The following is an 11,267-nucleotide window of genomic DNA, read 5'->3' on the forward strand; positions in this document are numbered from 1 at the left end:
ACTAGGCCCCCCTCCCCTTCCACCCAGAAACCCAAAAGACAAACCACGTGAGGCGGCGAACCCCACCCCGCAGGAAATATTGCCCGACTAGCGACATCAACACCCCCTATGACATTATGTCGCTGGTCAAGTGGTACTCTCTGCTGGGTGGGCTTTGCCACTTCGTGTGGTTTGTCTCGAAGGGTTCTAAAAGGATGAGAGTAATGACAAATCTCGCTAATGAGCCATGCCATTTAGTAGTTTCTGTGTCTTTGAAAGTATACACGAATTGGCAGCTGGTGCGAGCGGTGCCATCAGATTACATTGCCTTTCGTTGTTTTTGGGTGCTTGGTTCATGGGGGACGAGTGGGAGTTGAGTTGGAGTCTAAATGTTTGTTGGGTGTATCTGGAACCCGGACGGAGCCTAAAGATGTGTCTACTTATGCAGAACTGGGTGTCTAAAGATACTTTAAGCGATTTATTTTTCGTGGGCTCAATATTTCACGATTTAGGTCAAAGCTGAAGTTTTGAAATAATTTGTGGGTCCTAATTTTAGTGACGCAGTGGAATCTCAATGTAGATTCCAGTGTGTTTATATCTTACCGAAATTGTTTGCGGGACTTATTTTTCGCTAATTGTAGGCGATTTGCAAAATTCACAAAAATTAAGTCGTTTACAGTATGTCGGACGTAGCCGCGATGGGAAAAGGAAAAGCTATGATTATTTCACATGACAGTGTACGGTCCTTGCTTTGACATTCAGGTTGTAGGCTTGGACAGATGGGAAAGAAAAGTAGAAACAGTTACACTATATTTTAGTTAAGAGGTATAAGAACAGTCACATTTTTGCAAGACCGCAGTCTGTTTGCAAACTAGGTTCCCAAACAGGCCGCGGTCCCCCTACACTGCTGCTCAGGGTTCATCGCAGAGGGTTCGGCATAGAAGTTAATGAAGGGAAAACTGGAGAGGTTAACCTGAACGTCAGTTCTGGTTGGCTACTCTGTACTGGGAATAAGGGGTGGTGGTGGAAAGGAATATATAGTAATGAGAAACAGAGATGGGATGAAAATCGTCAGTGGAGATAAATATATTGGTAAAAGCTATGTTAAAGGTCTCACACACTTAGTCTCAGTAAGGCACGTTGCACCACACAAATATATGTTCAGAGATCGGCAGGCGGGAACTGGCGAGACTCCATGGCCCGCCAATCTTTTTCATGCTTTGCACAATGCACACCTCTACAATGGCACATGTTTCGTAGTTTTGTGGTTTTGTACTCACTGCTGCAGCCAAAAAGCTCAAAGATGCGTCAAGAGATCTTCCTCAGCCACTCCGCTTAGAGTACTCCACACCCTGAATACAACCCTTTCCCATTGTGGCGATGTCCAACGTATCTTTAGATCCACGTCCCGGGTTTGTCCGACATACCTTTAAATGCAGTGAATAAGAAAACAGGTGAAATGCTCAGAAATCCTTAAATATGTGATCGACACGGACGTCTCCAAAACTTTAGTTTCCTCAAACAATATTGATACCTTTATCGACTTAGAACGAGAAAATCATTAGGTTTTGCAACCAGGCGAATTGAAAATGTCACGTTGTGATCAATACTAGTATACAGTTGAAGTAGCAGTGCTCGCCTAGTGCCTGACCACCGTTTGTGTGTCTCCATAAAAGTGGAATGAAACATAGTTTTTTATTTGCGGGATGTAAGTAACAAAAATAAAGATTTTTACTGACTTTCATACTCCACGGTGAAACTTTACTCTGAAAAAAGGCTATGAGTGCGAGCTCCCTGCATTTAATCACAGCACGACTGTAGGAGCTCTCGAGGAGTTCCTACAGTCATGAATAAGGAGCTCTCGAGCATAGGTGGGAGGTACCCTTTGCACATTTTATTTCCAGTTAGCCCATTCTAGGGTAAGACAAACTATAGTGTAGCTGTGCTTTCACCTTCTTTCTGCACCAAAAAAAAAAAAGTGCAAACATGACATTGGCGCTTTTTCGTTTTTTGCCTTGAAACGGTATTGGCGGGCACCAATTTTTAACCATGTTGGATTAACCTCAGACTGGGGTAGAGAAGAAACATCAGAATGGTAGAAGAGACAAAAACAGAGAGGACAATGTCTCAAGACGTCCTGTCTAATTTCTGTCTCTTCCATGTTTTGATGTTTCTTCTCTACCCCAGTTTCAGGTTAATTTAACATGGTTAATATTCACCAGCTCGCCTGCCCCCTTACTATATTTTCACCGATTTTTACTTCTGAGTTTGCTGCCTCAAACAAGCACTTTAAATGACTCAAGTCGTATGGCCGAGAGCTTTTCAACTCTAAGAGAGGGACAGAAAAACTGACGGTCACTTGTTTGTACTAACGGTGTCATGGTTTGTACCCTGATCCTAGGTGCGAAGTCGGATGACAGATTACATGCATTGTGTTATCCATGACTAGAAGCACATATACCCAATTACAAGTATAGCAAATCTTAGTAGACAGACTGGACAATTGTGTGCATCCGAATTTACTTTTAGGACCAAGGTAAATTATTTAGTGACGATTGTAGGCCATCTAATGCCGAGTGGTGATCGTCCAGTAGCATCGGGACTTCGCATAAGCCATGTTATGTTCCGTGAAAAAATATTGAATTGAATAGCTTTGCCTTTACCAAACCAGGTCGAACCAGGATGTTCTTTGCCACCGGAGGGAGATGTGGAGGGGTCTCCTTCAGAAGAGCTGGCAGCTGAACAAGTAAGATTGTGATCTTTGGGTCTATATTGAAACAGATTGATTTCATTCGTTGTGTCACTGCTATAATGAATCTCTTAAGAATTAAGGTGATGTTACTTGAATTTCAGTAAATATTGCCATGAATGACTGGCGAAGAGGCGAGAAAGAACGAAAGAAACTGAACAATTAATAAGGTGAACTTAATAGCGTCACAGATGTTTGTGCGGCACAGGAGCAGTGTCGAGCGCTTGGGTGAGATTGATTTCGGATTGCCAAACGGGGCCCCTTATGTTTACGCGTGGGCTTCTCGAACAATCGATGTAGAATGTTCGACAAGTAGAATATTCCGACCTTGAACAAACAAACTTCTCGAAATTTACAAGAACATTATTTTAAGGGTTAACAAAAAGGCTTGTGTGCTCCTAGGATTCGAACCTTGGCCCCTTTACGTGGCAGCCTAGCGCGATAACCATTTGGCCACAGAAGTGCTTGCCCGGTAAAGCACGTGGCAATATCAGTAAACTTGAGATATGTTTCTTCTTTGCACTTAGCAAACTTGAATGTCATCATTTGTCTGGATTTGTCGTCTTGAGGGGTTCATACCTCATTAAACATGTTATAAAAGTTTCATGCACAGTTTGCTGATGCCATCATGTTGGTATACATGCAGTAGCATTGGCATGTGTAGAAGAGTAAGTGTCTAGGCAAGTATTGTGGTCTGGATTGCATAAAAGTAGAAACCCTCATCTGAACATTATGTGAAAAAAAAGGATGGCTGTAATACTTGGCGAGTACAGCTAAAGTAGGCATATGTTGGTTCACAGAAAAAATTGTGCTGGTGCGTGGCAAAAACTTTGCTATTTAGTTTCAGTGAAACCACGACAGTTCACAATTTGTGTCAGGCATTTTTGTGCTTCAAGCTGGCTGAAAAACAGTATTCTGGTCTGTCAACATCAAAGTGGCAGCCAACATTTCACCTAAAGATGTCAGCCACCCTTAAGATCGGCTGTAACAAGATTGCTAACATTGTGGCCTGCCATAATAGTTTGGAAAAACAAACTAGAGCAATGCACCGCTGTGTGAGAGTCTGTGGATCCATAAGCTTGTATATGCTTCTTCTTCTTCAAATCAGGATGAAGTCTCAGGACCCTCACTACTACAAACTGATGCAGGCAGCACAGATTCTGAAGAGATGGGAGATGATCAAGTAAGCATTGTTGATGTGTTTCTGGGGTGCGCCTAGAGACAAAGAAGTACAAACATGACAAAGGCGCTCTTGTTTTTTGCCTTGAAACGGTATTGGCGGGCACTCATTTTTAGCCATGTTGGATTAACCTCAGACTGGGGGAGAGAAGAAACATCAGAATGTAGAAAAAGAACGGACAGGACGGCGTCTCAAGATGTCGTCCTGTCTATTTTCTGTCTCTTCTATGTTTTGATCGGCTGTAACAAGATTGCTAACATTGTGGCCTGCCATAATAGTTTGGAAAAACAAACTAGACCAATGCACCACTGTGTGAGAGTCTGTGGATCCATAAGCTTGTATGCTTCTGCTTCTTCAAATCAGGATGAAGTCTCAGGACCCTCGCTACTACAAACTGATGCGGACAGCACAGATTCTGAAGAGATGGAGGATGATCAAGTAAGCATTGTTGATGTGTTTCTGAGGTTCGCCTAGAGACAAGAAGGTGTTCCCATGAAAACTTGCCATCTAGGAGCACGTGGAAGAATCCGTCAGCACCCCATCCGTCACATTTCACTAAAAATAAAAGTATTTGCAGTGCAGCATGTCCTGGTGATTCGAAGGGCGATTGTTTAGCAGGTAATTTGAACAAATATTTTTGGTATGCATTTATCACAGTTCAGCAAAGGAAAATGAATAGGGTTTAGTTGAAGATGATGAAGTATCAAAATTGAGGTGGCCGGTGTTGGTAGCGTGGTGGTGGTCTGGCAGTTACTGTTGAGTGCCGACGCAGGGCTGTGTGGATAGCCTTGAATGCCAGTAGTGGCGATGTCTTGCCTTGTCAATGTCGGAAAAGGAGGGTGGCAGCCGCTGCTGCCGGCGTTGTTGTGACCGGGGAGTAGACGTCGGGTTCATCCGCGGAGGTGACCTGGTAACAGTGGGGGCCCGCATCCTCGTGGGCTCTGCCGAGGGCAAGGAAGGACACCGGGGACTGTCGGCTTGTTTAATTCAAATGCCAGGGTCAACTGTTCCAAAGCGATACTAGCAAGAGCTGAGCAGGCACCACTGCAAGTGGGGCATGCGCTTCTCACGTTCAGAATTCATGCCCGTACGATCGCTAAACTCGGAATACTACATAAAGTTGTTAGTGAGCGAAATGCTTTCAGCTCCTCACACAGACATAAAAAGGACGGAGCAATACCATGCATTTTATGTTTGTGTGTTTTTGAGGTGCTTTTCCAGTCAGCTAATATACCAACTAGCCCACTTAGCCATTTATTTCTTTCAGCTCCCATTTTCAGTAAACCTGCCCATGGGACCGATAGGAACTAAATCTAAAATTTATTGTGAAACCAAGTAGGTTTCAAGATAGGTTCAGGCTTTGAAACTGAATTCGAAACCCATCGGGAAAATGAGCAAATTTCGAGGTACGTTTGGGCTTCGAAACCATTTGTTCACCAACCGAGTGCTAGGAAAAAAGTAAGTTGGTGCCATGTGACCTTGAAGGATCCCATAACCTTACATAATCATGTATGTATAGGTGATCTCGTACTGTTACATGATCACGTCTCACATAAGGTTTATGTCTTACATAAGGCTTCAAGAGATGCTGTACCGAAATTCATATTTCACAAAATAAGCTTGCAGAAGTGTCTAATAGGGGGCCATAAACCACGAAACATCACTCATATAGCCATATCTCAAGCGGATGGCCGTATTTCTGGAAAATAAAAGAGCGCATGAGGAAGAATGTTGAGGTCATCTTATCGCAGAAGAGTTGAGAAGGAGGAGAAATGGCCTCGCTCCCTTTCTTCTCTGCACCCTCACGGAGTCAAAGCGAAAATAGGAGAAAATGAGAATCGCGAGGTCACGCATCTTTTCGGCCTTGTGCGAGCGCCACTCTTCTTTTACAAAAATACAACAATCTGTTGGAGATACCGCTTTATGAGTGACGTTTTGGGACTTGTAGCGTCCTGCCTATCAATTCTGCGTTGTTTTCTGAAATTGGATTTTCGGTTCAGCATCGCTTTAAGTAGGCTTTAAGTAACCTACAACATGTAAGGCCTGAGTGCAGTATGTCTTTCCAAAAAACCTACTAGTCTAAAATGACCTGCTAAAATCAGAAACTTAACGCATGGAGGCAAAAAAACCTGGATTACGTCTTTTACTGATCCAAGTCTTGCATTAAAAATGGAAGTTTCAACTCGCGCTAAGAAATCAATAAATAATGATTTTAGGGAAGGTTAATGGCGGCATCTGTTGGCAGTTAAACCTTTTGATTGCCATTGGAACAGGAGTTAAGGAAATATTTTTGTAGTGGGACTTCCGCCCTCAAATTTTAAAGAGAGTCGGATCAGCCAAATAAGCATTCGAGAAAATTGACAGCTTCATAGATCAAGTTTTTTCGTTTTTACGTGTTACTTCAGACTGGTAGTTTTATTTTGGGACATGCTGTAAAACATATGGCAAGCTGCATTCTTCTTCCGCAGGGGATGTTAGAAAAGAATGCTCAGGCATAAAGTTCAGCTGGTTGATTTAGCGTGGATTCGGAGCACCGTTCTTGTTGGTATTTGTTTCCACTTGCCGCTCGAAAGTCGGGAGAATGGATCTCTTTTGGATTGCTTCAGAATGAGGAGCAACCAGAAGCTCCGCCTTTAGAAGCAGCATCGTGCTTTGGCTGCGCCGATAGTCGTGCGATAATGTGTCGCTGCTGCCAAGTATGCACAAAGAAGAAGATTGGAATGTGGTACTTTGAAAGCCCATCTAGTAACTTTAGATCAGGGGTGCACACACACGGCCCGCAAGCACTTTTTGTGCGGCCCACGACCCGGCTTCGTGCAAAAAAGCGTTCACTGTGTCACTCAGTGCACCGTATGTCCGCTCTACTTGGCAGAAAGCATTAGAACTCGTTGAACTACTTTCCTCAAAGTCCTTTTTTCTGGAAGGAAAGTCTATATCATCAGTTCAAATTTTTCCTTTCCTCTGAGCCGCAATAACAATACAAAAGCATGTCCTGTTGTTCAGTGTCCCCCCCCCCCCCTTGTCCACTGCAGCAATGCGACATCCATTCTTGCCCTCTTTCATCCTGTCTCCTGCTTTCACCATGGAGGCTACAACCCTCTCCCATTCCGTTGGTGCATAAACAGTGCCCGTTTGATACAGAAGAAAAGTATACCAGATAGATTCCTGCGTTGGGCAAAGTTATTTTTGTTTTACGCGTGGAGTATGTGTGCACTCCGAGAAAAGAAAATTGACCAGGACAGTAAAAAATTTAACCACGACTGGTTAAATTTTTCTCCTAAAGAGAACAACCAATTCAAAGATGCCAGATATTGAAAACCTGCCTCTAGCAAAAAGATACAAGTTTCAATAGGTGCGGCCTGCACAGTACCCATTACACCTAAAGCATTCCATGCTTGCAGCTACATTTTTTAGTTCAGCAATGAAACAATATTTTCTTCAACATTTATACCAGTACTCAAAGAGAAGTGTGTACAAGGTTTGATTTTAACCAGTATGTAGAAAGTGTCCGTGATACAATGCAAAGGCAATTGAGCACATTCAGCTCCTTATTCGTTTGATACACTGCTTATGGAACTCGGCTATACATGAGCTCGCAAAACATTTGATGGTGTAAAAAGCTTACAGACTGATTCACCCAGGCACTTGCCTCTGCTGGGATGCTTTGCTGCAGCTTCAGCTTTCCTGCACAAGTTACTATCCCACTGCAGGTCTGCGCGAATAGAGTACTAGACATCACAACATGTCTCGAGCACTGCCGTCTGCCTCCAGTGGACTGAAGTTCTGATGGCATGAAGCATGCGTCAAATGGTTACTGAGGGCGGTCTGTTTGCTGAAAGTGCATCATACCACCAACGTGTCGAGAGGTGGAGCCGGCTAATTACAGTCATGAGGGCAGTCTTAGCTGAGGCTGGACGGGCATGAAGCCGCAGAATATTACTTGGTCATGTGCACCTTTTGTGCATGAGGGCAGAAGCAGAACACATCCCTGGTTGTTTAGAAAGCAGTAAATGCTATGTTAAGTCTAAAGCGAACTGGACAGCAACTTTGAACAGAGCATTCCGGTCAATAGACTATCGGTTCAGTAAACAAGGGTTTGAGCAAAAGAACAATAGCGTTGATGTTACAAGGCTTATAGTGCACAAAATTGTAAAAGCATCTGACTATTAAATGAGCACTTTAATTAAATAAGACATAAATAAGCCTTGTCTTTCGTGACCACACTCACCTATAATTTGTGTGCTTGATCTTGAATCATTCTAGTGGACGACTAAGTTTAGGTATTGTTTTTCTGTGGAATGAAATCAGTTAGATATGACATGACGGTAGCATAAATAGGGGTCATGTTATCTTATGGTCATCTTATTACATACTGGAAACAAAGAATACTCCAGAGAGCCCTGAAAACAAAATAAAAGTTTTAATACTAGTCGTCAAACCTACAAAACACTACAAGTCATGTGAAATTATTAATTCTTATGTTGCAATCACTCTGCCTTGCAGTCCTGAATAAAATATTTGTAACCTTGTGCTCTTAATGCTGCCTGCCCGTGCCATGCAGGCAGGCAGCTATCACAAACTCAGTGTCATAATAATCAAAATTTGGCTTTCTTACTTTGAGATAGATTTCCTCACTTTTAGCATCCAAAATGCCGATGATTCGTGTATCGCAGACTGGGCACCACAAGGATGTAAATTTTGCACATTTTAGTTTTAATGAATCACACAATTTTGTCCTCTCATGTTAGTGTATTTTGTGTAATTTGAGTAAGAGCAAGGAGTTTTCTGTTTAATAATTGTGAATTTAGTTTTTTTTCAGAACCAAGGTTTCGTTGACGAAAAGAAACAAATTGCAGCCCTTCTCATGGCATATGTGATGCGGCACAGGGTGAGCGATCAGGGTATCGCAGATCTCTTGGATATGCAGAACATCATAACCCCCGGTCGTGCACCAACATTAAAGTACCTTCTTCTGAAGACTTTAGGAGCTGACGTCCCTGGTACAGAGAAGCATTTTTACTGCATGGATTGTCTAGGGTATTTAGGTAAATCAACCCCTGAGGACCAGGCTCATTGCGAAAACTGTGAACGGGATGTAGATATAGTGTCTTGCCCTTTCTTTCTTGTGATGCCTCTGAAGGAGCAAATCGAACGGATCCTAGCACAGCAAAACCTCAAATGGCTCCCACAAAGCAACGGAGCTAGGAACACGATTTTAGACGTAAAGGATGGCATTGAATATGCCAGACTTTCGGCTGATTTCTCAACTCATGACATCTCCCTGCTTTGGAATACAGATGGGATCAGGGTGTTTGAGAAATCAAGCTTTGATATCTGGCCTGTTCAGTGCGAAATTCTTCAATTGGACCCTGCAGTGCGGAAACAGAATATGTTGATGCCTGCCCTGTGGTTTGGGTTTTGTAAGCCAAACATGACTACTCTCCTGACACCCTTTACGAAGGAACTGCAAGAGCTTTCTACAGGTTTTTCTTGCGTGAAAGATGGAATACGGTTCACAAAAGAGTGTTCGCAGCTGCATGCTCGGTGGACGCCATTGCTCGCTCTGCAGTGCGGAACTGTAAACAGTTTAACGGCTTTTATGGCTGTGGCTGGTGTTACCACCCAGGGGGTTCCAGCTATGAGTACTTGGACCCTCCTCCAGAGCGCAGGACAGCTGTCAAGCATCTGGAAGAGGCAACAAGTGGTACCTCCTCAGTGCCCGCCAATGGAGTGAAAGGCCCTTGCATTGCAATGACCCTTCCTCGGTTTGATGTGGTAGACGGTTTTATACCGGACTACCAACACTGTGCATGCCTTGGTGTTATGCGTCAGTTGCTCAAACTGTGGCTAGAGAGTGAGTACCACGAGTGTCCGTGGTATATCGGAACAAAGTTTCCACAACTGAACAGTTTGCTTCTGGCTCTCTCCCCACCGACAGAGATTACCCGCACTCCAAGGAAGTTCGTAGACAGAGCTTACTGGAAAGCGTCGGAGTTGCGGGCACTGATGCTTTTCTATGGTTACATCGTGTTGAAGCCCATTTTGCCACTAACCTTTTTTAGACACTTCTCACTACTTTCGTATGGGATGTACCTGTTGCTGAAAGACGATATTTCAGAGCGTGACCTCACGGAGGCACGGGCTCTGCTAGAAAAGTTTGTGGTGCAGATGGGGACATTGTATGGCGAGACCAATGTGCCATACAATGTCCACCAGCTCCTTCACCTGACGGACTCTGTGGAGGCTTGGGGTCCGCTGTGGACGACGTCCTGCTTTCCTTTTGAAGGGCGGAATGCCATCCTCCTCAACTACTTTGCAGGCACACAGTCTGTCGCTGAGCAGATTGCCAGAACTTTTATTTTGTGGCAGAACCTAGTTCTCTGGGCAGAGAGGATAGAGATGCCTGAAGGAAGGGAATTTTTTGAAAGGATGGTGGGTCGGCAGACCATGGGGAGGAGTGGGGTAAAGCTCCCTGGCGGCATAGTTGTTTACCGACGTCAGAGTTGCTCTGGCGTCAACATTAGGATGGAGGTTGTGTTGGAGAATCACCTGGGAGTCCTGCCACCACAAGTCAAGTACTACCACCGTTTTCAGTGTGGCGGGATTCTGTGGCACTCGGAGAGCTATTGCATGCCTAAGAGAGTTAACTGCGTAGCCGAGCTTCAAGATGGCTCCATTGGAATTTTGCAAGCGCTCGCTGTGTTTGAAGGGAGCCCTCCGCACCAGCAGCCCCAGTGCTTAGTGCTTATTGAGAAGCTCGAGCTGGTGCGGAGTGCTGCTTTCAGGGACAATCAGCTCGGTATTTGCTTCTCAGCTGTTCGAGAGGGGACACGAGGAGGGGTGGTAACAGCATGCAGTCCTGACACTCTGAAGAGAAAGTGTGTGGTTATGGAGCGAACCACTACAAGTGTCCTTGTTGTGGCCCTCCCCAACCAAGTTGAGCGTGATTGAGTGTGTATGATAACAGAAGTGTGCTCCAAGAACTAAATTTCCACAGAGAGTAGAATCTTTTTAGGAACAAAGCATGAGCATGTGTTTTCATAATAATTTCCAGCCATAAGTGGGATGCTGAACCCAAATTTCGGGGGGAATATCTTGGTTGCAGTCACCTGTATAGATCGTCAGATATTCATAAACCTCATCACTTTAAAGGGGCCCTGCGACGACTTTTTGACTGTTTTTTTTTTAATTTACACCGAATCTGAGCATACTGAACATAGTAACTTAGTGGAACTTTTCTTTTCTTGAATATTGCTTTATTTTACAAGTTATACGCAAATTAAACTTGCAAAAACAAGCAAAAAAACAACCTCCTTCATGACGTCCCTAGTCCTGGCTTGGGTAGAGGAGGGGTAGAGA

At 44.0% G+C, this 11,267-nt stretch overlaps 1 pseudogene; it reads left to right on the forward strand.

Moving 5' to 3' along the window:
- The first annotated feature begins 9,036 nt into the window (after window positions 1-9,036).
- Window positions 9,037-10,859, forward strand: LOC115313441 (annotated as a pseudogene).
- Window positions 10,860-11,267: the final 408 nt, after the last annotated feature.

Source organism: Ixodes scapularis, unplaced genomic scaffold (assembly GCF_016920785.2).
Source record: "Ixodes scapularis isolate PalLabHiFi unplaced genomic scaffold, ASM1692078v2 PGA_scaffold2__306_contigs__length_199485367, whole genome shotgun sequence".
Lineage (NCBI taxonomy): Eukaryota > Metazoa > Arthropoda > Arachnida > Ixodida > Ixodidae > Ixodes > Ixodes scapularis.